This window comes from Cinclus cinclus, chromosome 4 (assembly GCF_963662255.1).
Source record: "Cinclus cinclus chromosome 4, bCinCin1.1, whole genome shotgun sequence".
NCBI lineage: Eukaryota > Metazoa > Chordata > Aves > Passeriformes > Cinclidae > Cinclus > Cinclus cinclus.
The window spans coordinates 14,967,971-14,991,575 of NC_085049.1; the positions used below are offsets into that span (position 1 = coordinate 14,967,971).

The 23,605-nt window shown below is 40.2% G+C and overlaps 1 protein-coding gene across 4 annotated transcripts in view; it reads left to right on the forward strand.

Moving 5' to 3' along the window:
• FAM107B (family with sequence similarity 107 member B) overlaps positions 1-23,605 on the forward strand; it is a 59,183-nt gene that overhangs the window by 8,034 nt on the left and 27,544 nt on the right. The window contains exon 1 of one of the 4 annotated variants that reach the window (XM_062491673.1): positions 9,516-9,700. The exons of the other annotated variants lie outside the window; for them this stretch is intronic. The gene's annotated coding sequence lies outside the window, so the exon portion shown is untranslated. Of the gene's footprint in view, positions 1-9,515; positions 9,701-23,605 lie in introns of those variants that run through there. 4 annotated transcript variants of the gene reach the window in all.

Genomic DNA, 23,605 nt, shown 5'->3' on the forward strand with positions numbered 1-23,605 from the left:
TTTTTTTCTAGAAAATTTCTAAAGCTGTGTCACTTCAATTGAGTAATTTTAGAGCAAATGACTCTAAAACAGAGCCAGGTCAAAATGCAATTAGGGGTCATTCAGATCAGTGTTACTGGAATACTTTTTTAAAGGAACTGGAAGAAGAAATTCAGAATGGGGAAGTATTTAAGTCCTGGGAAACTTCTTGTATGCTGTGGCAGTGGGCCATATGGATACCTAAGTAGCTAAATTTTTTGCTCAAATTGTAATTCTGTAATTGAAATTCCTGTGTCTGTCTCGTCTCGTCCTAATCCACTGCCATGATTTCCTGTGGCTAAGTAGTTCTCCCTTTTCCCAAAGCTGTCCCAGTGTTGCTAGCATGGGATGGCTGCAGGCAGCAGCTGCCAGGGAGAGGCTCTTCCTTCTGTGGTGCTGAGGTTGAGGTGGGCTCAGTGTGTGATGTACAACAGCTTTGCCCCAGAAGGATGCCCAGGTTTATAGTGCTGTGCCAATTAAGGTCTCAGTGTCTTGTGTACAAAATTCTTAATTGCTGAAGCAGCCTCATACCAGTTTTCAGTAGTTTTCCAAAGCATTTTAGTTTTCATCCCCCACCACAGAATTATGAAAGAAAAAGGTGATTGGTTACTGAAGAACAAGTGATGTCACCTGTTCTACTCTCCTGTGGATTTTTTTTGTGTTGATGGCACGCTTTATTTTGATACTTAATTCTTTTGACTGACAACATCTGGTGGCATACAGGGGAGTGTGCTGTATGTGTAATGCCTGTTCTGTGCACTGAAAGACAAGAGTTTAGAATGAGCTTTGAAGATGGGGAGTGTGTTCTTTCAGAGACTTTATTCCTTCCAACACTGAAATTGAAGTAATGAATCAAATTGGGCATGGCATGCATTGATAAAGTGGTGCTTTGTTAAATGACTGCTCTAAGGGATTGTTTCAACCTTTTCCTCTCATTTTAGTATTGGATCTTAATCTCTTTATTGCAAGTAACATCACCACTAGTAGAATTAAGAATTAAAGTTTGAGCCAGTGGTGTTTATTCCCGTTTCATCTCTAATGATGAAGAAGCCTCAGCTGATTTCCTGCTAAGGTTTGATATGATTCCCAAGGCTTGAGGTTCATCTTTATTTTATCTCCAGAATCTCATTTCAGTTTAGGGTATTTTTCCCCCTAATAGGAAGCTGATTAACTGACTGCTGAAACAGGCACAGATGTAATTAATTTATTTTGTAAGTGCAGATGTTTTTGCATGTGAGGAAGTTGGGCAAAGATTGGATCTAGAAAGGCCCAGATTACAGACACCAGTCAACAAAACATTGAATATCACTAAAAACTTAATGCTGCAAAAGCAATGACATAAAGAGCTCTTACTCCTCTGTATATTCTTCCAGGAAGAGGTGTGGAAAAAAAATTCTGTACTATAATATACAGTCACTCAGATCTCTAAGATTAAATGTCTCTGTAATCAATGCACTCTTTATTTTAATTTTAAAAAATTTTTTTAGACTGTCATAATTAGGATGCCATGAACTCAGCTCAGGGTAGCATGGTTTGCTGCATTGGAGGTGTTTTGAATGTACTGTAGGAAACAGGCTCCTTGAGGAAGGGAAGGATAGGGAGTTCCACAAGCTATTTACAAAAATTACAATCATTCCAGTTAATGTGGGTAAACTGGGTAATTTTTGCACAGAATTTATAAAATGGTGTTTTTGGAAAACTAACTGTGTCAGGGTAAAAACACCTTTCCAATATCTGTTTAAAGTATGTAAATGTTTATTATTGTCCTTCTTTTACAGATCAAGAAACAAAGGCTGAATTAACTTGCCTAAAGCTATAATTAATTAATGCAAGGATAGAATATAAATTTGGGACTTTGAACCAAGAGAACAACAAATAAGATGAAACACTACAAATGGAAGTATAATGAAAGGATAATATAAACTTTATATTTCAAGCATAAATTCACTACCCCAATATAGAAATCATCTTCCTGTAAGTACCATTAGGCAAGTAAGCAGCCTAAAAAGCTGCTTCTTACTGAAAACAGAATCTGTTTAAACCACATCATTTCTTTACTTGCCAATTTTGTGCATCCAGCATTACTCCCATTAAGCTTGTTGCTTCTGAGAAAATTCCTAAAGGCAAACTGGAATTTTAATTAATTTTTCAAATAATTCAAGTTCAAATGAAAAGAACCAGGCAAATTTACACTTCATCATGAAAGGCTGCAGCAAAATCATGCTCGAAATTTAATTTACTTATCTCCCAGGTATGTGTGAGTCAGCCAGAGCACTTGTGCTAAATGTGGGAATAGAGCTGACTCAAAGACAAGTGACTGGCATCACTTTATGGGATGTCACCTACTGCAGCTTCAGTAAACTTCAGGTTTTTTCTCAATCTTGGTGAAATGTTAATTTTCATTGCTATTTTGACTGGACACAGCAGAATTCTTTTGTTTTTTTTTTTTTTTTTTTGTTTGTTTGTTTGTTCGTTTTTTCATTTTTTGTAAATTCCCTGGATCACAACGGCCACCCATGATAGTTATTTTTTTAATGGAAATGACAGTGGATCTCCAAACACAATTCTTATTTCTCTAAATTGAAGTGGTAGCACAGACATAGTCACTGCACCACTCCACTGTTTGTGCATTTTGGAAGAACACTGTAGTCCTGTAACAGGGTTTGGGATTTCTCTCATTTTCTGGACATTAATTTGGAGGGAATTTTGGAAAGAATTCATTGCAGTATCTATTCATTGCAGTGGTTTTGGTCAATGTCTTTGTGTCACTGGTGGAAATTGGGAGATAGGGAGTTTTTAGTGGCATTTCTGTATAACTTTAAGCAATTTCAGACTTTTGTAATGATTTTTTTTTTTCTAAACATGCGAAGTTAAAAGCAGGTCAAACATTTCCTAGTTTTCTGAGCTTCTGAATGTCTTCTGTACTGGCTGTTGTTTGAATTGCATTCCTTTGCCTGAACTGTCTTGTTTGTTCTGCTGTTTGTGATTCATTTGAATGTGCCCCAGCCAGCACTTGAATAATGGAAAACCTAAAGTAAATAAGTGATAGTGCCTGCTAGAGAATCAAAAGGTTCTACAATGAGTAGTGGTGCTCTTTAGAACAATTTAAATATCTTTCTGTAAACAAACTGTTGAATGAAGAGTGGTTGAATGGTTACTGAAAAGCTTGAATCATTTAAGTTTGGGATATTGAAAGTCTAGACTAAATTTAAATGTTATTACTTTGAAGTTCTTAAAAGGGACTGAGAAGGGCTTTCTTTGCCTTTGCCCAGGGTTTATAATTTAATCTAGGGTTTGGAAGATTTAGCTGGGTTTATTCTCATTGCACCTGAGTTAGTTTCCTCCCATATATGGCAGTTTTATAGAGGTTAGTAGGTTAGGGGTTTTTTTCCTTGAAGTGAAAGATGCTTTAGATTTTAGGTGCCAGTTCTGTAATTAACAACAGGAAGTTTATAAAATGTCTGGAAGTGGTTTTTGAAAGATTCTGAAATATTAATCACATTGATCACATTGATGATATATTCTTCCTAATAGAAGAGGTATTTGTATTTTAAACTGGAATAATTTTGGCTTCTGGGGCTTTTTTTTGTTTGTGGTGAGGGTTTTTATTTTGTTTTGGGTTGGGTTTTTTTAGGGTGGTTTTTTTGGGTTTTGTTTTGTGGGGTTTTTTTGCGTGTGTTTGGTTTTTGTTTTTTTGTTAAATGTGCACCAGAAGCCAGAACTGTCTTACAGGATTCCTACTTCTAGAAAGAATGAGGCAGGTAGTTAGATTTAAGTTGATCCTTTCATTGTGTAATTTTGAAAGAAAATGGGTCAGACAGTACTATTAGACTGTAAAGAAAAAGAAATAGGAGATAACAGAAAAAAAAAAGGTTTTGTATCTGTTTGTACCACATGTATTTCTGCTACATCCTGAAGCTGTACACTTTCTATCCAAGCTGCATGAGATAAGCTTGTGTCAAAGTTTCACTCCATCAAGCTTGGCCTCTTCTCTGTTGTTTAACTGTTGTCATACAGTTCACATGTGGTCAGTGTGGGGATCCTCCAGTTTTGCCTTCCATAAACCTTGGTTTTGTTTTTCTGACGACTCATTTCCTGTTGATTCAAATTCTCTGTTTGTTTGTTGTTGTTTTTTTAACATTGTGCCAAAGGCTGCTACTTGCAATTGTTGTCTGGCAGCACTGCACTGAAGCCTGTCAGAGCCTGGACTCCTGGTACCTTTCATTGCTCAGCCACCAGTTTGCATTAAGTTTAAGGAATTTCATAGAGGCTTCAGAAGTTATGGGACAAGTTGGGTGTGCACGCTCATGTTATCATGCAAGAAATCTAAGAAGGTTGTTTAATGTAAATTCCTGACCTGGCCCTTTATTTGCTTCTTGGTTATGGAACAGTTCCCTGAATGTATTTTTACAGCTTTGCTTTGTACCCAGGGAACTCCCTGTGGTGGCTCTGGTTTTGCTACAGCCATATTGATTTCATTAAGATGTGGGCATCAGAAGGGCACCCTAGAGTTGTCCTACGTCGTGTGTAAATGCTTTACTGCATGGTTGCTGTCCCTTAGAAAAGCTGTTGTGCAAGCAAACCACACTGATTTCCTTCAGCATTATTTAACTGGCAGTTCGTGGGTAGTGAGTAGGGGAACAGTAGATAGAGATTTTTTTTCTTGCTGACTTTGACTGGTGAACCACATGATATATTGTAAAGCTGGAGGCGGGGAAAAAACCCAGTGTGTTTCAGTCCCATTATTCGGTTTCAGCTGTAATGTTAGTTTCTCACTTCCTTCCTGGAGCTTTCTGTAACTGCACGAGCTATTCCTGCAATTCAGCGACATGTGCATCACAAAGACTTGAAAATTGGAACCGACTGGAAACTCCTGTTATTTCAACTTATATAGTTGTAAACTGGCTGCAGGCTTTTGGGTTGAAAGACTAAGCATTGATTTCAACATACTGCTGGGCTGTATCACAGAGATAAAAGTTGATTTTACATGAAGTGGAAACTTAGACATGCTAGTATGAAACTCGGTAAGCCCACGGTGAATATACATTGGCTGCTCACAGATCATATCATAAAGCAATTTATTTGTATCAGTGGCCTGTCACATCATGTAGGATCAATCTTTGCTTATATAGAGAATACTTATTAAGGAAAGCTACTGCAGACCTGAGCTTGCATTCTAGCTGTTATATCTCTCTGGGCCAATAACCACATGTTTTATCTGGTTTTCTTCCCAGTGTATGAACATGCCTAGTGGGTAACACATGGAAACCAAAAATAGCAAGGATTGATACATTTGGCCAACTTACAAAGTATAAGTATCTCATTATTTTTTCCTACTTCCTGCGTTTGTTTGTTTTATTTGAAATGTATCTATCTAATTTCTCTTTAGCAGCCTAGGCAAGGTTCTTTCCCATTTCATCTGTAAATTGGTCTTTCTATGGGTATGGCTATGTTGAATTATGAATTTGGTTGTTTTTTTTTTTTGTTGTTGTTGTTGTTGTTTTGTTGTTTTTTTTTTTGTGGCAGCTTTTTTCTTGGCTCCTGAAGGAAGTAGCATAGTTATTTTTTCTTATTTTCTTTGTACATCAGGGAAGGTGAGGGTCACATTCTATAGGGGAGGAAAAAAGAAGGATGTCAGAAATGCGCAACTTACCGCTATCAATAAAACTTTAATTAACTAAATGCTCTGTCTGGCTTCTTGCCCATGTAATATATAATAATCAGAGAGATTTTCCTAAGTCATTATTGTGGTTATCAGAAATACGTATGTTTCCATTTACGGTGAAGACTGAAGAAGAATTGGCTGACAAGTCTCAATATGCAAAGAAAACTTGATTATTCAGGTTATGCATTTTGCTACATTTGTATGTTTGCCCTGGTGTGCTGAACAGTTGCCTTTATCAGTCCAATCCATATTTAAAATTGCCTTCATATATGCAAAGTATGAATCTCATAGCAGGATTCCTGTTGTCATTCTTGTAATGTCTGCCCAGGGCTTGTAGCATCCCAGAACGGTTTGGGTTGGAAGGGACTTTAAAGATCATCTAGTTGCAACTCCCTGCCATGGTCAGGGACACCTCCCACTAGAGCAGGTTTGGTCGGTGCCCCATCTAGTCTGGCCTTGAACACTTCCAGCATCATCTGCATTTGCTGTAGTATGAAGGGTGCTACCTGCAGAGCTCCTGGGAGAGCAGAGCTACTGTTGAGCAAAGCCTGTGCCTTACCTCCTCCTGTACCATTAGCCTGCTTTCTCTTGATGCTATGTCTTGCTGCATGAGCTGTGCACCACTCGGTCAGGATTTAAACTGTCTGAGCAGGAATTGGGCAGCAGGACTGCCGCTGCAGATGGTGACTCATCTTGCCTCTCCTAGGAGGAATGAACCTCCCTGCTCCAAAATTCTGTGAGGTTTTTAATAATACCCAACTTTTTCTGCTGGAGACAAGTAACAGCCTGCTCACCTCTCCAGAAGGGATTGAACCAGTATCAGTTTTCCCTGCAAGTGGACATCTTTTGGCTGCATTTGCAGTCATGTGTAATGAGGAGGAAAACAACTGACTGCCATGCTTTACTTTTTATTCCTGAATCTTCTGGGTTTTGTCTTTAATCTTCAGGCTCAGACAGTAAATGGGGTTTAACTGTGGATCCCAACACTGAGCTGATTAGGTGCAGATCTGTGGATCAAACAGTAAGCTGTCAGAAGGGAAGACTTCCTGTGCTGCCCAAGATGAAGTGGTGTGTTGTTAGATCCCCATCAGACAAACCACATGTCACCGTGTATTTCCAGAGCCCAGTGGTCCCTGGGTGCCATCCTATGTGTACCACAGGAAGGGAGAATGCAGGGGTAGCATCCACACCATTGTAAGTTCATCAGGAGGGAGCTGCAGATTTGGTGTGACTCTCCCCCAGTCACCCTCTTGTGGTTGGTGCTGTAGGATTGTGGGCCCCTCTTTCCAAAGGGTCACCTGCATCACCTGCTGCAGGAACTGGTGGGACTGTGCCCAGGTTGCCCTTGTGCAGTGTAGGTGCTGGCAGACAGGGATGAACTCCAGGCAGCATTACCCACCACTGAGCCTCCCCACAATGGCTCCTTGATTGCCTATTTCCCATAAATTGTAGATGCTGTCAGAGAGCCTCCTGGCTCTTTTCTTGGCAGTGTTGTTGCAAGAAAGCATTTTTAGTAGCTGCTTTTCACCAGCAAAATGATTATTGTGCCATGAATCAGAGCTGACTTAAATGCAGGTGCAGGATGACTCCCTAAGCTGGGGTGTCTCTGCCAGACCCCAAAAGCAGTTGAGATTTCTGCCCATGAGCTGTCCTGAGCTGCCTCACATCATCTCCATGTCCCAGCGCGGGGTTTGCCACAGCTGATAGCAGGCTGTCCTAACAGCCTGCAAAGGGTGGGGGAAAGCAAACCCCATCCTGAAATCCCACTCCCTACAAATAGAGAGCCCTGGTGACCATTCTTTATCTCTTGAGAGCCAGGACTTCCCAGGGTTGCTCTTTGCGGCACAGGAAAACTTGTTGTTTCCTTCCAGCCCATTTTTTTTCATTCTCTGGTTCACCATTCACAAAAATTTCCTTTTAAGTGGTGTTTATATTTGCAGCTTTAAAAATGTGGGAAAGGCTCTGTCATGGCAGACTCTAATACAATGCAAGTAACTATTTCAGAGCTGGCACTGCATTGCCTCTTCCCTCTCATCTGTCACCAGCTCCCTCCTGTGTTTTGTGAAGTTTTTGCTTCACTGCTGAGAGTGGCGCAGCAAAAAGTGAGCTCATACAGAGCTCAAATTACTATTGAACCAGTTCAGGTCTGTTTAATGGAAACCTTCCTTCTCCAAACTCTTTTGCACTCCTTTTACTTGAGTCATAAAACGTCTTCTATTTGAACTTAGTGAAAAGAAACCCAAGACCCTTTCTGTTCTAGTTACAAAACACTTTGATTCCTTTCCCTGGTTTTGTTTTGCATTATTTACTGAACTCCTGCTGGAGTAGCATCTTGGGGTAAAAAGACACTGCTTCTTAGCTGAACTATTTAAATTTTTCATCAAGGGAGATGTATAACCAAACTCTTCGTGAAATGAGTTAGCCATCCATTCTACTCCAGCTCCAAGTAGGAAGTGTGGATCATTTCAAAACCCTGGAGAATTTGGACATGATAGCGTAGGTATGTATGCAAGAGTACTTCATCAGCTGTGGACATAAAGGAAAACTTCTTGCTGGTTCTGGCATAAGCTGCCATAAATGTATGACTTTGGGTGTATATCTATGCATCTGAGTTCGTGAGACAAGGGTGAATTTTTGCATGTTATGCTGAGTAGTGGTGTGTGAGCATCAGGCCGTATTTACAAAACTGTGGTACATGTCTTTTCCATTTTTATTTTTGATTTCCTGAGGCAGAGATGTGCTAGGATCTGTTGTTGATCTTGTTGAGTGAATTCCATCTCTCCGGTGTTCTAGTTTTGCTTTTTTGGGTTTCTGTACTATTGGCTAATCTGTTAGTGATGCTTAAGTTTAAAGGTATCTAAGTTGGATAGTCAGTCATGTGCAGAAAAAAAAATGTATTTATTTCTGAGTTTTTTTGTCTGAACTCCTTATATTGCTTTTGGTTTTTTTGAGATGGGTGATACTAAGTTAGTATGGAAAGGGTGTGGACAGCTTTTTAAAATTATCAGTCTTGCATTTATGCAGGAAAACATTGCTATCTTCGGCAGTCAGAATTTCAGGCAAACCCACTATCACTGCAGAATCATTTGGGTGTGGATTCTCTCTACTTCCTGTGTTTGACTTTCACAAGGATCTGTACATATCTAAACATTTAATGAGAGCTAGTAAGATATTTTAGCCCTGTGGACTTCTTTCTCTGTAAGCATTCAGCCAACATTATTAAGATCAATGGTTTCCTGTGTTTTATTAACACAGCAGTTTCAGCTGGTCCTATAATCTCACATTTCTTTTTATAACTATTTTATAAGGAGAACGATCCACTTAAACCAGTTCAGGTTTCTCTGTTGCAGTGCTCTAATGTTTGCTCTCATTGTAACAAGTTTGCCTTGAGTGTCCTTCTGCTGTGCTTCCCAGGCCTCTGCTGTTCTCCCTGGCACACCTGCGTTTGTACCAAAAGCTCTGCAGTCACTTTGGTAGCTGTATCTTTTTGACCATCTTTGCCTCCTTGTGTCCAGATGTGCACACAAAAGTGCACAATCCAATGTTTGCTTGGTATTTTTGAGCCAACACAGGCTGAGATTACAAGGTGGTTCCACCTCTCTGTGCTGGACTGCTCAAGGCACTGAAATTCCCAAACCGGAGCTGTGTCCCTCACATCCTGGGGACAGAGCAGGGCTGGTGCAGGGACATGGAAAAGGGAGTGCAGTGGGAGAGTGGGTGGCAGCTGCTGCAGGGTGATTAGGACAGCTTGTGCCATCTGATACAGGGAGCCAGGTGGTTTCTGTTGTTGGCAGTAAGGGTGGGGACAAAAGGTGGGCAGGAAAGAGGGGCCATCCTGTCCCTGCATCCATTGCCCCAGTGCAGGTAGCTCAGCTGTAGCAAGAAGACCACCTTGGCTCTTGGGGCCTCGTGCCTCAAATATTTGTTTTCTGCTGCTCCAGACCAGAAAAATACAGGTCTGAAGGCTTTCTTCAAGACCTAAGGCTGAGGTTACTCTGATCCTGCTCTGGGTACCTGGTGAGTGATAAAGCTGTGCCGCCGTGGTTTGCTCTGCTCTGCTGCTGAAACTCATGGTGCCAGGAGATGTATGGGAGCATCCACTACATTTGTGTCTTTGTCTCCTTGCAGGAATCCTGCCATTATTGTGGTACAGCAGTGAGGTCAGGGAAGAGTTCTTCAAATTCTCAGTTGGGGTAATAAGACTTAGGTGCTTGCTGTGAATTCAGGATTGGCAAAAACCTGTTGTAGGGTAGAATGGCTTAGTTTGTCTATGTTATAACTTGCAATTCTTTTGTTGGATGTATAAATGGGGGTAGGTCTTTAGGATTCTGCAGGTCAAAACATTAATTTTAACTGGACTGGAAATACATAAAAGTAATGGTGAAAAATATTATTTATAAAGTAGTCTTAAATAAATGTGTAGTTTAGCCATAGGGAAATAATTCAGTCTAACAGCCTTCCTTACCGGCCCGTTCTAAGCAGCTTCAGGCTTCCCCCTTTATTAGGTCCTGAAATTTACTAGTTAAGAGGTCAGAACCAGGGGTTTTTTTTTCAGAACCAAGCAAAAATATCTCCATAATCTTTCAAATTCAGAGGTATTTTCTTGATTTTTATTGCATTCAATGAATTCTGCAACTAGCTATTTTAAGAAAAGTCAGGAATGTTAGATAGAAAAGATAGGAAAAGACAGCTCTAGCAGTTTTAAAGTCTGGAATCAGGACCAAAAATAATCAATTTGTGAACTTGAGATAATAATTACTTTCATAAATTTTATCTATAAACAAGATGTCTGTTCCACTTTGTGCCCTGTCTGCTTCAGGGGGTTTTATCTAAGTAAATAAAATCAGTTTTGCTTTGATGCTTTTGTGGACATACTCTGCCTTCACTTACCTCTCTTTAATGCAATGCTGATAGAAATATCAGTTGAAAGTGTGTTCATTTAGAACATTAGAACTGAGTAATTTTCCACGGGTATTGAGGAATTGGACTAAGTGTGTGCTATATGTGACTAATTAGTAGTGCAGTTTATCTGCCTCTTTAGCAAACAAAAGACTCGTGTTACAGCAACCCTTCTGCAGAGAAGAGCAATCAAGATTTCTGCTTAAATGATTTTCATTTTTTAGCATCTGTTCACTTATAGAATACATATCAACACCAGTGCATTCTCCTCTGATATGTCTTGTTTGAATCCTTTTAATCTGAAGAGAAAAATGGAGGCATGGCATGATTTTGAGCCTGCATGAGCTTTGCTCTTGATGTAAAACAGTGAAACTCGGACTGCAAGCTTTCGATCCGCAGACATTGCCCCTGGCTGTGCAAGGAGATATTTAGATGGGCAGATCATGAAGAAAATTTATGGTCTTTTAAGGAAAGATTACACTGGGTAAAAATGAGTTTGAAAATTGAAGCTTGCTATGATTTCTTTCTTAAATCGAATAGATGCCTGGATAAAGGGAACTACTCATAAGAAGGAAGTCATAAAACTGGTTTGAATTAGATTTCAAAGGCAAGGGTTATGTTGCTCGTTTAAAGCCTTGGATTTTTCACCACCACCACAGTCAATAAATAGCAATCTAACACAAGATTCTGGCAAAGTATGGTCTCCTATGTAAAGGGTCTTTTGCAAGTTAACACCGAGTGAACTGGGATCACATTTAGCATCTGTGCCTTATGCTGGAGTAATACATGGGAGGCAATGGCTTCTTCTCACCAGCATGGGATTCTCGGAGATCGCATTGAAACGGAGCCATTATTTTATTTGTGCATGTTTTGGCTTGGCCTTCAACTCTGAGTTGGAGAATGTAGGTCAGCTGCACCAATGAGGCTTTGGGTTCTGAAAGAAGATTGCTGGTCCTGTCCCAGTGCCTCTTTCTAGTACCCTTTGGGCTTCATTAACAGTCTGCTTGCTGGCTCCCTTCAGCACAGAGACTATTAGCCATCTGACACTCGTTTGCCCAGGGGCAGCACGTTTGCTCAGTAATGGAGGAAATGGGTATCGAGTACATTACATCTTTCCATAGCTGTTACAATTTCCCTACCACCACAATCTGTAATGTTAATATGAATATTTGTTATCGACAATATCACAGTAGACTTAATAACATTTTGAACTCCAGCTGGATGTGATTGCTTCCAGGATGCTACCAGGCAGTATCTTAAGACATTTCTACCAGACTGATGGGAGAGGGAAGAAGAGGCTGCTAATTAGATTATGAAGTAAAATATTGGCAAGCAACATTCTGGGGAAGGAGGAGAACTATTTATGCAAAATAAATAGAGACCTTTTTTTTACATGTTAATTATGGATTAAAATTTGTAGTTTAAGCAGCGGGATTTAATTTCATAGCTGAATCAGATTTTATAGTTAAAGTCTGTGGAATAGAGTGCATTTGGGATAAATATGCAAAAGATAATTATTGCACGAATTTAAACGAGTCATGGGAAGGGAAAAGGAATGGGGACAAGTAAGAAGTAATCCTCTGTAATGCTCTGAGACTAGGACTTGTGTATTCAGTGGAGGGTTTTGTTTAGGTTTTGTTGTTTTTCTCAGTCAGTAACACACACCTCCTCTTCTGAGATATCAAGGATCTCTGACAGAGAATTTAACCAGGGTCACCAAATGAAAACATGTAATCTGTAGCACCCACCACTTATTAAATTGTTTTAACATCAAAGAACTTTCACAGAGGATAAGTTTTCTTATGTTTTGCGTGGTCCACAGTTTATTTTGATCCTTGAATTCTTCATAGGTCTGTCTGCTATGAAGCCATTTATTGCCTTGGTAAAGATTGAGGGGGTTTTTGCTTAGAAAACATTTGCACAATGGTGGTGCCTGTTAAACATAAAATGCTTCTTAGATATCCACTGGAAAGAATATCCATTAATAAAAAATAAACCACTTGAATCTATACTATTACTTCTCATTCTCTGCTTTCTTAATCTTGCCTATTGCTTTTATTCTCTGTATTAGCTTTTCATGACGGTGAAATTTTCTTTTGAAAAGAGGCAAATGTGGCCCTGTTATTCTCCATTGCTTTGTTCCATCTGCAGCTCACAGTAATCTGATAGGGACGTTGGGAGTTATAATTTCAGAACTGTGCATGCAGGCAGTTTGTCTTTAAAACATAACTTTTTTTCTCCCCCTTGCTACTACTTGGGGTTTTTTGCCATATCATCTCTTCTATTTTACTGCTTTTTATTATTTCATTTTATGGTATCTTACATAGTCTGTGAACACAAAGTAAATTGATGGTTTCTGAATCAGAGGCTATTACAGCATTTTCCTGATTAGATGAGGTTTCCTTGCTCTCACTCAGATAAATAATCCAGAGCACTTAAGTGGAAGTATAGTTTTAAAAAAACTTAACCCTGTGTTAAATTCCTGGAGATTTTTGTCTTTCTGTATTTCTATCAGCAGTCCTCATCATGGTTATTAATGTTGAGTTACTAACTTTCAGATGTTCACTAAGGCCAAGTTTCATTCACTTCTTTTCAGTTTTCTTTAAGTGTTTTAATAAAATGGCATCATTAGATCTTTGTCATTGGACTTGCCTCTTATGTGTGGAGGATAGAGGTGATTTACTGTCTTAATTTCAAAGTCTGAAATGTTATGCTAAGTGCACTGGCCAGTGTTCATTGTAGCTGATAGACCTTCCCAGAGGAAGGCTGGTTCAGTAATAACAGAAGATGAAGGTGATAACAAGAGTCACTGGGCTGGAGGAGCGGGCAGGTGTTAATGCTGGGCAAAGAATAGCAAAGTGAATTATGGCCAGAGAGAGACCCTTCAGCACTGACTTCTATTCAGACTAGTTTTGTTCTCTTGTTCTTTTTGTGATGACAAAACTTTATTCTAATTCAGTGCATTCTCTTCCCCTTCTTTGTTAGCATAGAGGTGGTCACAGCTGGTGGTGGCAATGAGCCCACGCACTTTACAGAGTCAGGGGAGGCTGCACTTCATTGCTGCTGTGCCCAGGCCCATTTAATAAAGTTTGAGAGTGTGCAGCAGCAGTGTGTGCGTTTTAAAGTGATGACAGAGCCTCTTAGGCTTTAAATGCATTTTATTTCCAGTACCCTGATAGAGTTTTCATGCAACTTGATGCTATGTCTCAGGTTTACCTCAGCATTTCCATTATAAGCCCCTGATTTCCAGATGTGGTGCTGTGCAGCAGCCTGGGTACAGTAGACTTACTGGGAAGGGATTTTGTCAAGAATAAGAAAGGGGAAATTTTCACCCCCTTCTAAAGTTAGATAGAGTGAAAATATTGAAAGGGAAGAAAGCCTCCATGTGTGTGATTAAAATGGTCTTAGATGGAGTTTGAGGTGTTTGGAATAAGGGACAAGTCTGTAGAAGAGCAGGAATGTGCAGTGGGTTAAAGGTAGAGCGGGACAGCATTTTTCCTTAGGTGAGGACAGTGAAGTTGTTGGCGCTGACCTGGAGTAGTAAACACAAATGTTAGCAAGGCTCCTGCAGTGAGCAGGGGCTGCAGTGACTGTGAACGCTGTTCTGCTGGAGTTCATCCCCATGTGCCAGGAGCTGTTCCAGCCGCAGGATCTGCCTGCAGAGCTGTTTCTCTGCATCGCCATTTCCGTTAGATGGGATTGCTGATCACCTCTGGCTCACTTTATTTGCTCTTCATGTTGGAATGAGGTCTTCTGTTTCTTGGGAATTGTCTCTAGTTTGGGAGGGAAACTCTTGGATCACTACTGGTGGCATATTTGTGACTTGTAGTAAACTTTTCTGTGACTGTGAACCATGTGCTTGACTAAAATGTAAGGGGAAATTAGTGGGACATCTGGCCTTTGTAAGGGTCAGACTTTCATTTTTAGTTTGTTGACTGGAGTTTCATGAATTCTAAGTTAATGTGAGCTGAGTGACCTTTTGACTAGGGTGAAGACCTGTCTTGCCTTTCTTTATCTTTTCCCGATTTTAAAAGTTTTCATGTCCTGGATTTGTGAAATTGTAATTCTGTGTGGTATGTAAGATGGTCATTCCTTGCTCATACACTCAGATCTAAAGGCACAGTAGTTGGAGGCAGTTTGTGGTATTAATTAGTGGAAAAGGAAGACTTGAGTTAATCAGCTCTTAGTGAATGAAATCTTAATGGTTGTATTGACAGACTTCCAGTGCTGGCCTTTTGGACTGTTGGAGGAATTCAGCAGTGTGCAGTAATACTCACTTCCAAAATGAAAGTCTGTTAACAAAGAAGTACTGTCTTTGCATGACTTCAATTCTAAATCTGTATTAATTTTTAATTTAATACTTTTAATGTAAATTAAATGAATAGTTGATGTAGAACTATTAAAGCAAATGATATGTCAGATTTTTAGAGTGAGAAGGGATTCTGGCACTAATACTAAACAGGCTTACATGTTACTTGGCCTCCAACTTTAGTCTGCCAATCAGACTTTGTTTTTCACATAGTTTCTTAATAGTTTGCACATTCAGGGAATGTTTTTTACAAGGAGTACTGTAAAAATACCAAATAGAGGTGATTCATCAAGATCTATTCTGATTATTTACAAAGGCTGTATGTGTGACTATGTATGTGCATATTTATCTGTGTTTATGTGTGTGTTTTAAACCAGCAGGCCTTACCCACACAGAATGTAATCACACTGGTTTTTTTGGCCACATTTGTGGCCAAGAAATGGACTGTTTATTCTCCTTTTAAGTCCATTTGTGGACTTAAAAGGAAAACAGACAGATGTAAGCAAGACTGACGCTTGGGATTATAAGGAATTCTAGTACTCTCTGCCAGAGTTAAGGTAGTTTTTTTCAAATGATGTAAAATTCAAAATTATGTAGCAGTTTAAGTAGGCAGGATTTGAAATTAGTGCACATCTGGATGTGTAAGAATTGGTTAAATGCAGAAGGGCTTATTTTACAGGGCTCACTTGGGACTTTCATGGTCCACCTTGTGTTCTTGTTCTACCTAATTCCTCAAGTAAGTTGATTTCTGATTTGCATGTTACAATTCTTTTTCAATGCTTTAATGCTCACCTTCTTACAAAATAAGGAAGCTTGATCTCAACTCTCCAGAGTGCCATGAAGGTAAATTGGAACATGTTAATGGATGAACACTATGTTTCTGCTCCTGACTTTAGCCCTGGGCTACTGTGATAACCAGTCAGGTGGGGAGAAACACTTACAGGAAGTGACACATTTTGGATATATATTTCCATATTGCTACCAGATATAATAAGAAAGTGTTACAAATTCAATTTATGAACCCATGTTGTGTGTGTATAGGCTTGCAAGGGGAGCCCTCCTGCAAGCTGACTAGCAGCACAGGTGCATGCTCCTACCTACACAGTGCAAAGCACTACAAAAAAGCTCTGGAAACTTGAAAAACCACTGCTGTCTAATAAGAAGTCTCGTGCAGATTTAAACCTATATTTAATTTGAATTTATTGAAATAACTGTGAGAACATGTGCTACCAAAGCCACTTTTCTCAAGACCTCATTGCTTTTAAGTCTTGAAGAACTCATCTTGTGCATGCATGTCTGCAATTCTAAACAGCTTTAAGATAAATGCAGATTAATGAAATGTCTTGAGAGTACTTGCCTATACATGCACTTAACCTAAATGGATGAATAACTGATTATATGAATGTTTCATTACAGAGAAACAGAGGAGAGTCTAAAGTTTTTAATTTAAATTAAGAAGGCTGGAACTGACTTTTGTACGTGTCCAAATTGTATTCACGTGTTTCCTTGCTAGGAGTCTGCCACTCATTTACAGTCTGATCTCATCCCTCTCCAGCAGGAGCAGATGGGGATTCTTGAACTTAGCCCAAATTCCTAGAAAGTCTCTGCACTGACATTTTGTAAAGGTGTGCGAGGAACTGGGAATTTGGATGGCAGAGGTTGCAGTAACAGGGAATGGTACAAGGATGAAGCAGCAACACTTCCCTGCACATCTGTGGCAATTACTGTGAATATAAAATATCTCAGTGTGGCAGAATAAATGCTCCTCTCTTGCCATCTAGGTGACATCTGACATGAATATTCTTTGCTTAATTGTTATATTCCCCATCACAGTCTCATTTCCCGCCCTTCCCCCCCCCCCCCCCCCTTTAATTAGCTCAAAATTGTTATTCTTAATGACATTTCCAAACTGGAACATCCTGTTACTTGAGTCTTTGCCTCCCCCCTCTCTTGTTCAGTTTTCTCTGGGAATTTTGACTAATTTGTGGGTATTTTGAGGGCCATGCTGAAGATGGCTCTGAAAGCCACATGCAGATTATTTCCTATTCCTCCCTTCCTGGCACATGCCTGCCTATTTCTTTGTGGTTGCTAGCACTGTTGGTCCTCTCTGGAGGAACCTGGGAAGGAGGGCTCAAATCCCAGGGGATTTTGAACAAGAACATGACTGGTTCTGCTACTCGTTGTTATCTAACGGAACAAGCAGAGATGAGTGAATTACTGGAAATAAAATAGAGGGGGAAAATTTGGATTGTTATATTTAGTTACATTAACTTTAACGTTTTCCACGTGGAAATATGATTGTGCCTTTTTTTAACAGGCAATTTTCCTTCTTAGTCAGACTGGTAATCCCGTTTGCCCACAGCTTTTGTGATTGTTTTCTTGTTTGCTTCTTCAGGGGTTGGGGATTTTGTGAGCAATCTTACAAGTTGATTATTCATAATTTAAGGCAAAGCGCTAAAGATAACAGTGAGTGCTTCTGGTGGAGTAACTTCTAAATACAAAATCCTCTTGCTTCTTTCAAAACATTAAATATTCACACAAGGAAAAGTCTGGAAGCTCTTCTTGAAAATGTGTGACCTCAGCTTCTGTGCCAGCAACATTTATGTTAGAATGAAAGTGCCATATTGTGTCTGACTACGGTTGACTCTGTATTTATTAGATGTCTGCTTGCATGGTAGGCTTTTCAAAGGAGAGCTGAGCACATCTTTTGTTCATTAGCAGCATTATTTTAATATGTGGTGAACCTGTGTCTCTGCATAAAATTGCACACTAAGCTGAATTACTGCTTTGCAAATCATTTTCAGTTCACGAACTTAAATTCATTGCCCTTTTTCTTAAAGTTTCAATTGATCAGTTATTCCTCTATTCCAATACAAAAGTCAGATATTGTAAATTCAAGTATTTTAAGTCTGTGGGTCTGGGTGGCAGCATGTAACAGACGATTGGAGCAGGAAAGGGAGTCACTACTGGTGAGTGATTAGATGGATGCTACTTTTCAGTACCTAGCAAGAAAACTGGCAGATGTGTAGGCTGCAAGCTTGGTATCTGTTTAATGCAGGCTGTTGGAGTTATCTGTCATACCCATTTCTGACAAGCATGGACCAGTACTGTGTGCATCTCTCAGTGTAGAAGTCCTTTGCTGTCTCTCACTACTTCTTTCCTTCTTTGTCATTCTCTGTGACAAAATAGCCAGCACTGAGAACAGATCCTGTCAACCACCCTGCTGATATGAACGTATCATATGATACGTTCATACCATATCAGCATATTGATATGCTGATATGAGCCATCATCCTCAGAAATTCCACAACAGTTTCCAGGCCCCTCTGGCATCAGTGCAGTGCTGTGGTCTCCCCTTCAGAGTGCCCTATAAACCATGAGCAGTTTGTACCCAGCCTGAAGCTGCTCTGGTCCCACAGGAAGCACGATGCCATTTGGCACTGCTGTGCAGCTGAAAGCCACACCAGAGAAAATGCAAGGAATGGTCCGCCTTTCAAGCTAAATGTTCAAGCAGCTGCTTTTGAGCAGCAAGCCTGCCAGTTCTCTGGATGCAGTGGATAATAATATCCCTTGCTGTTCAGTCTCCTTCTGTGCAAAGAACAGACCTCAGCTGACATTTCTCCTCAAGCTTTTTACCCCCATTTTCAGGCCTGCACATGTGTTTGTGGTTTTCTTTTAAACTGTATGTTACAATTCCTGTAGTGAATCTTAATTTACTTCTTGTCTGACAAAGGTTCTCTTGTCTGTTTTACAAGAAGCATATGTTGACATCCAGTCAATTATTTTCATCAAGTGTTTGGCAGCATAATTATATGCGAAGAGTTATTCAGACCATACACCTGCTGAAAGATCTGGCCTACAGTATATATTTTTCCCTGGGTTTTGATTTACTCAACACTTGGAAGATAATACAAATATGGTTGAGGCATACTGATGACTATCAATATTCAGAATCTGAAATTTTTTATTTCAGTCTTAACTATTGGTTTTATATTTAGTTTACTTTATGAAAGAAAAAAGAACTATAACCCACAGTTGATAAAGCACAGGTTGTGTAAAGAATTTAGAAAGGTATCAAAAATTCCAGGTGCTAAGTGAAACTTCACATTTTTGGTGACTGTGAGGTTAATTACTCACTACTCACTTTCTATCCCTCTTGGACAGACTGGGCCTTAAGGGATCTCTGGAATAAAGTGAACTCCTTGGATCTTTGTCTTGTTGCTTTCTTCAGTGGTAAATTGGGACCTAATAAGAAGAAATCACCTGGTATTTTCTTAACCTCTCATGGAGCATAGGTTTTAGTAGCAGCTGACTTGTTAGACTGTCCTAACTCAGCCCTGGAAATCTCAGGGAAGGCTGGCCATGGGCATTTTAACCAAGATTCAGGTAATGTGGCAGCTAACAGTTGTGCAGCTCTTGCACACCCATTCCTTCCTATGCTCTGTGGGATGCAGCTTAAATGGTTTTGTATGCAAGTCCGGGATTCCACATGGTGTCACTTGCTTTTTGTAAGCCAGTTCTGCAGTAGGCATCACTGTCTGTCTGTCTGTCTGGTTACCTGGAGAGGGAACATTTGTGCTGTGTTTCACAGTGAATACACCTGGAGAGTTTCTCTGATCAGTGTCCTGTTTTATTGTTGTCTGAGCTCTGCACATCTGCGAGACTTGGCTTTTTTCTCTCCCTATTAACACAGATACAGAACAGGTGGATGTTTTTATGAAAAGGTTGTGATGTGTAGGTATTTGAGAGCTGAGACAATCACAGAGTCTTCAGTGCTGTGTCCATCTTTGCTGTTGTCACAGTCTGTATGTCACAGCACATGGATGAGCAACAGGCAACAATGGGCATTGTAGTGGGACAGCCTTCTGACCTCTGAGGGGGTCAACATACTTTATATGTAATACAGCCACTTCTGGTAATACAGATACTGAGGAGATCTGTGTTACTCTGTCTTCTACATCCTTTTTTCCTTGCATTTGAACTTTTTAAGGAATAAGTAGCTGATGCACCAAATAAATGCAATAGATAGGGACGAGCTCTCAAATGAAATTAAAGGCAAGACGTCTGTAATCAATGTAAGGACACATTGCCATTTCCCCTTTCCATCAGCTGGGACAGAGCTGGCTGTTGCAGCAACTGGATGCTCCTTGTACACGGGGAGCAGTTGTTTTTATAGCAGCTGCTAAAGTGGAACTGGTTGGGTCGTTGGGAGGGTGTGAACTGGTGCAGGCCACATCCGGCTTAACTGGGACAACTGGGCTTGTTGCCTTTCCAAAAACAAGGGGAAGCATGTTGGGGGAGAGTGGGGGAGTCCTGTGCATGGGCAGCTGTGAGAATTTGAGCTCTGAGACAGCAAAGTGCCAGTGCAGCTCCTGACCACATATATATCTATATCCCCTCTGATCATATTATGGGTCGCAGGGAATACCCTGCCTTTCACTTGTACAGAAAGTGACAAAGCCACTACAGATGGTTCTTGTTCAGAGAACTTGGCCTTTTCTTGGTGAATATGCAGTTTACTGGAGATTTTTAATGCTAACATCCATATTGTTTAATTCAGTGATTCTCTGGTTTCTAAGAAAATGCTTTGCAGGTTTCCATCTCATTAATGCCTTTATTCAAAGTGGTGATCCAAGCAGGAGACTAACAATAGAATTTAACACTGTTGCTTTTGATTTGAGAACTGCATGAAGAATGGTGTCAAATTAAAATACTTGGTGTTTTGTGTGTTACTCTTTGTAGTCTGAACCCTTTTTGTGACAAGTGGCATGAATTTTCTACAATTCTGGGTGAAAGCAAATGGCTATCTATTTCTAACTGCTACTGGTTAGGAATGTGATATGTGTGTAATGCAAGAGAGATTGATTAGACTCATTAATGAGATGAAAATGAAAATGTCAGAGTATAAAAATCAGCAACATAGTCATTGTGTTTTTTATTACACTTTTGCCTTGGGTTTTGCATAATTTAAAAAGGATCATAGACACAAAAAGGAATCCTTCCCTGAAAAACAGAGCATATGAGAAGAAACAAACCCTCTCAGTTATTGCAATAAACTGAGTTCCAGGAAACTGGGGAGTATGATTTGTTTGAATAATTGCATGGAAAAAATATATGGGGGAAAAATAGAAGCAATATCTATATATTCTGGTTTAGAGTCACAATAAGAAAACTGGGTTTCATCTCAACATGAGCACAAGATTGTTTTCAGGACTGGCAGAGGCAGTGGAAGCACTTCCAAACAGATCCTAGTGATTCCATGCCTGGAAGATACGGAAGGAAATAAATGTTCTTATTAGTGTGTTATTTTCTTTAAATAAGCTGCAGTGCCTTGTTACAAGAACTGAGGCCTTGCTTTAATAATTTAAAACTTTTTAAAGACTAGGATCTGATGTCCCGACCCTTGTCCCTTTACCTTACCACTGAAGTGTCACCAGTAGCTGTTAGTCCTGAATCCCTCTGTGCTGCTGAGAGCCGTCCAAGAAGTATTTTTGTAAAATGGCTTATTGAATGGCTTTCCCTGCTAGCCTCTCCTTTTTTCCCCTCTGCAGACTCTTTTATCTACAAATTTGTGGCCCAGGAAGTTTAGAAGGCAGAAGAGCCACGAGCTCTCTGCTCCATGGGACTCTCTCCTGAACCTGTGACTTTCTGATGGCAAAACAGAGGGAAGGAGAGGCACATGCCCCTCTGCCATTGCAGGAGGATTTTATGAGAAACTTGTAAAGGCTGGGGAGGTCAAAAACCAGACTTGGTCAGTGCAAGGCAGGAGAGGAGATCTCTCTGGGAACAGAGTGGCCTTTTCTGTATGTCAGTGGGAATACCTTCTGCCTCTCAGTGCCAGTTGTGGAGATGATTGCCTTAATGAGAGCATTGCAGATTTTCTCACGAGCTCTGTGGTCTCTTCCAGATGTGCTAAAAATATCTCCTGAAATAGAGATTAAAAAAAAAACAACAATTGGTTTTTAAACTTTTGCTACGTTTGACTCCTGCTTTAAAGAAATTGTTATTCTACCTGTTTATATCTTCTGCTGTCCCCACCTCAGTGCAGGCTCAGCTCTGCTCACATCGGAACTACCCAGCCACTTTGATATTCTGTATGTTCAGTAGCATTAAATGTCAAGGCCTGGGGCTTAAAATTTGATGATCAACTGCGTTTAAATCACATCTTGTTTTGGATTAAGATCAGGAATGAAAAATTTTGGCTCAAAAACTTCTTTGGCAGGAGGAGACTTCAGGGGTGTGTAGGTGTGCTACAGTTCGCCCTGGGGGAGGGAAGGGGTGAGAGGCCTCTTGAAGTTCCTTCCAGCCCGATTTTCCATTGTTTCTACAAAAATGTGATTACAGTGGTTACTGACTGTGCAAATTGCTGTAGATAAATTTGCTTTCAGCAACTTGTGTGTGCTTTATGGCTGTCTTCATCACTGTAGTTGATGCAGTCTTCTGCAGGAGCAGCGTTACAGGTGCATCCATGCAGGTCTGCAGCATCGTGTGAGGCTTCCCGAGGCCATTGCTCTTGCCAGCACTTCTGCATGTGTGACTTTGTGGAGAGCTGCAGTATTAATATTACCCACATTCCCTGAGGAGTCAGATAAGCTGAGGAAGATAAATTGATTTTGGTAGACTTGCTCCAGCTCGTGCCAGCTGAGAGTCTAACCTGCTGCTGTTAGTAGCTGTATTTTGTCTGATTGTGTAATCTCAATGTAAAAATTTGAAATCTTGAATACATGGGTCTGATTTTCCATGTGCACTTAATTTCTGAGCTCCTTAATTCATGGTACACAACCTGAGCTGCATATAAAGGTGGCCTTTATTTAAGAGTACACATACTTGGGTATTAAAAAAATACCAAATTAAACCCCCAAACCAATCAAAAACCCCCACCATCCCTCCCCACCCCAAAAAAAACCCACACAGAAAGCAAACAAAAAAATTGAAACATCAGCCACAACAAAACTACCCCCCACAGAACCAGACAGTAAGGCTATCAGGTTGATCACCTGAAAACAGAGGATTCTGAAACACTGTCTTGACATTTTCCATCTATTTAATACTGGGAACTCTCTGTTCCAATTTATTTTTAAACAAGTGCTCTGGGAACACAAATGAAAATGTTTCAAGTATTTCCACACAGATTTATTTTAGTAGATTTTATTCTTAAACTCATTTTTTGTTGAAAAACAGTACTGGGCCAGATTTATCCCTGGAGTAATTGCCCTTGATTTTTAATAGCGTTGCAGGAAGGGTAAATTTGGCTTGTGTTTAATATATAACACAGGAAATATGTACAGCTACAGAACATCTTTATCCAGGGCATGGTACGCAAGGGGAAAACATGCATGGTTCTATCAGTACTTTGTTAATTTAATTGTAACAACAGATGCAGCATTTAATTTATTTGACTGTTGTTATTGAGTTGCTAATCCCAACTGTAACCCAACTCTGGGGCCCACAATGTGAGAAGAACAGGGACTTGTTGGAGTGAATCCAGAGGCCCAAAGATGCTCAGAGGGCTGAAGCATCTCTGCTGTGGAGACAGGTCAGAGAGCTGGGGTTCTTGAGCCTGGAGAAGGGAAGGCTCTGAGGACACCTTAGAGCCCCTTCCAGTATGTAAAGTGCCTACAGGAGCTGGAGAGGAACATTGGACAAGGTGGAATGGCTTTAGAATGAAGGAGGGCAGGTTTAGATTGGGTATTAGGAAGAAATTCTTTACTGTG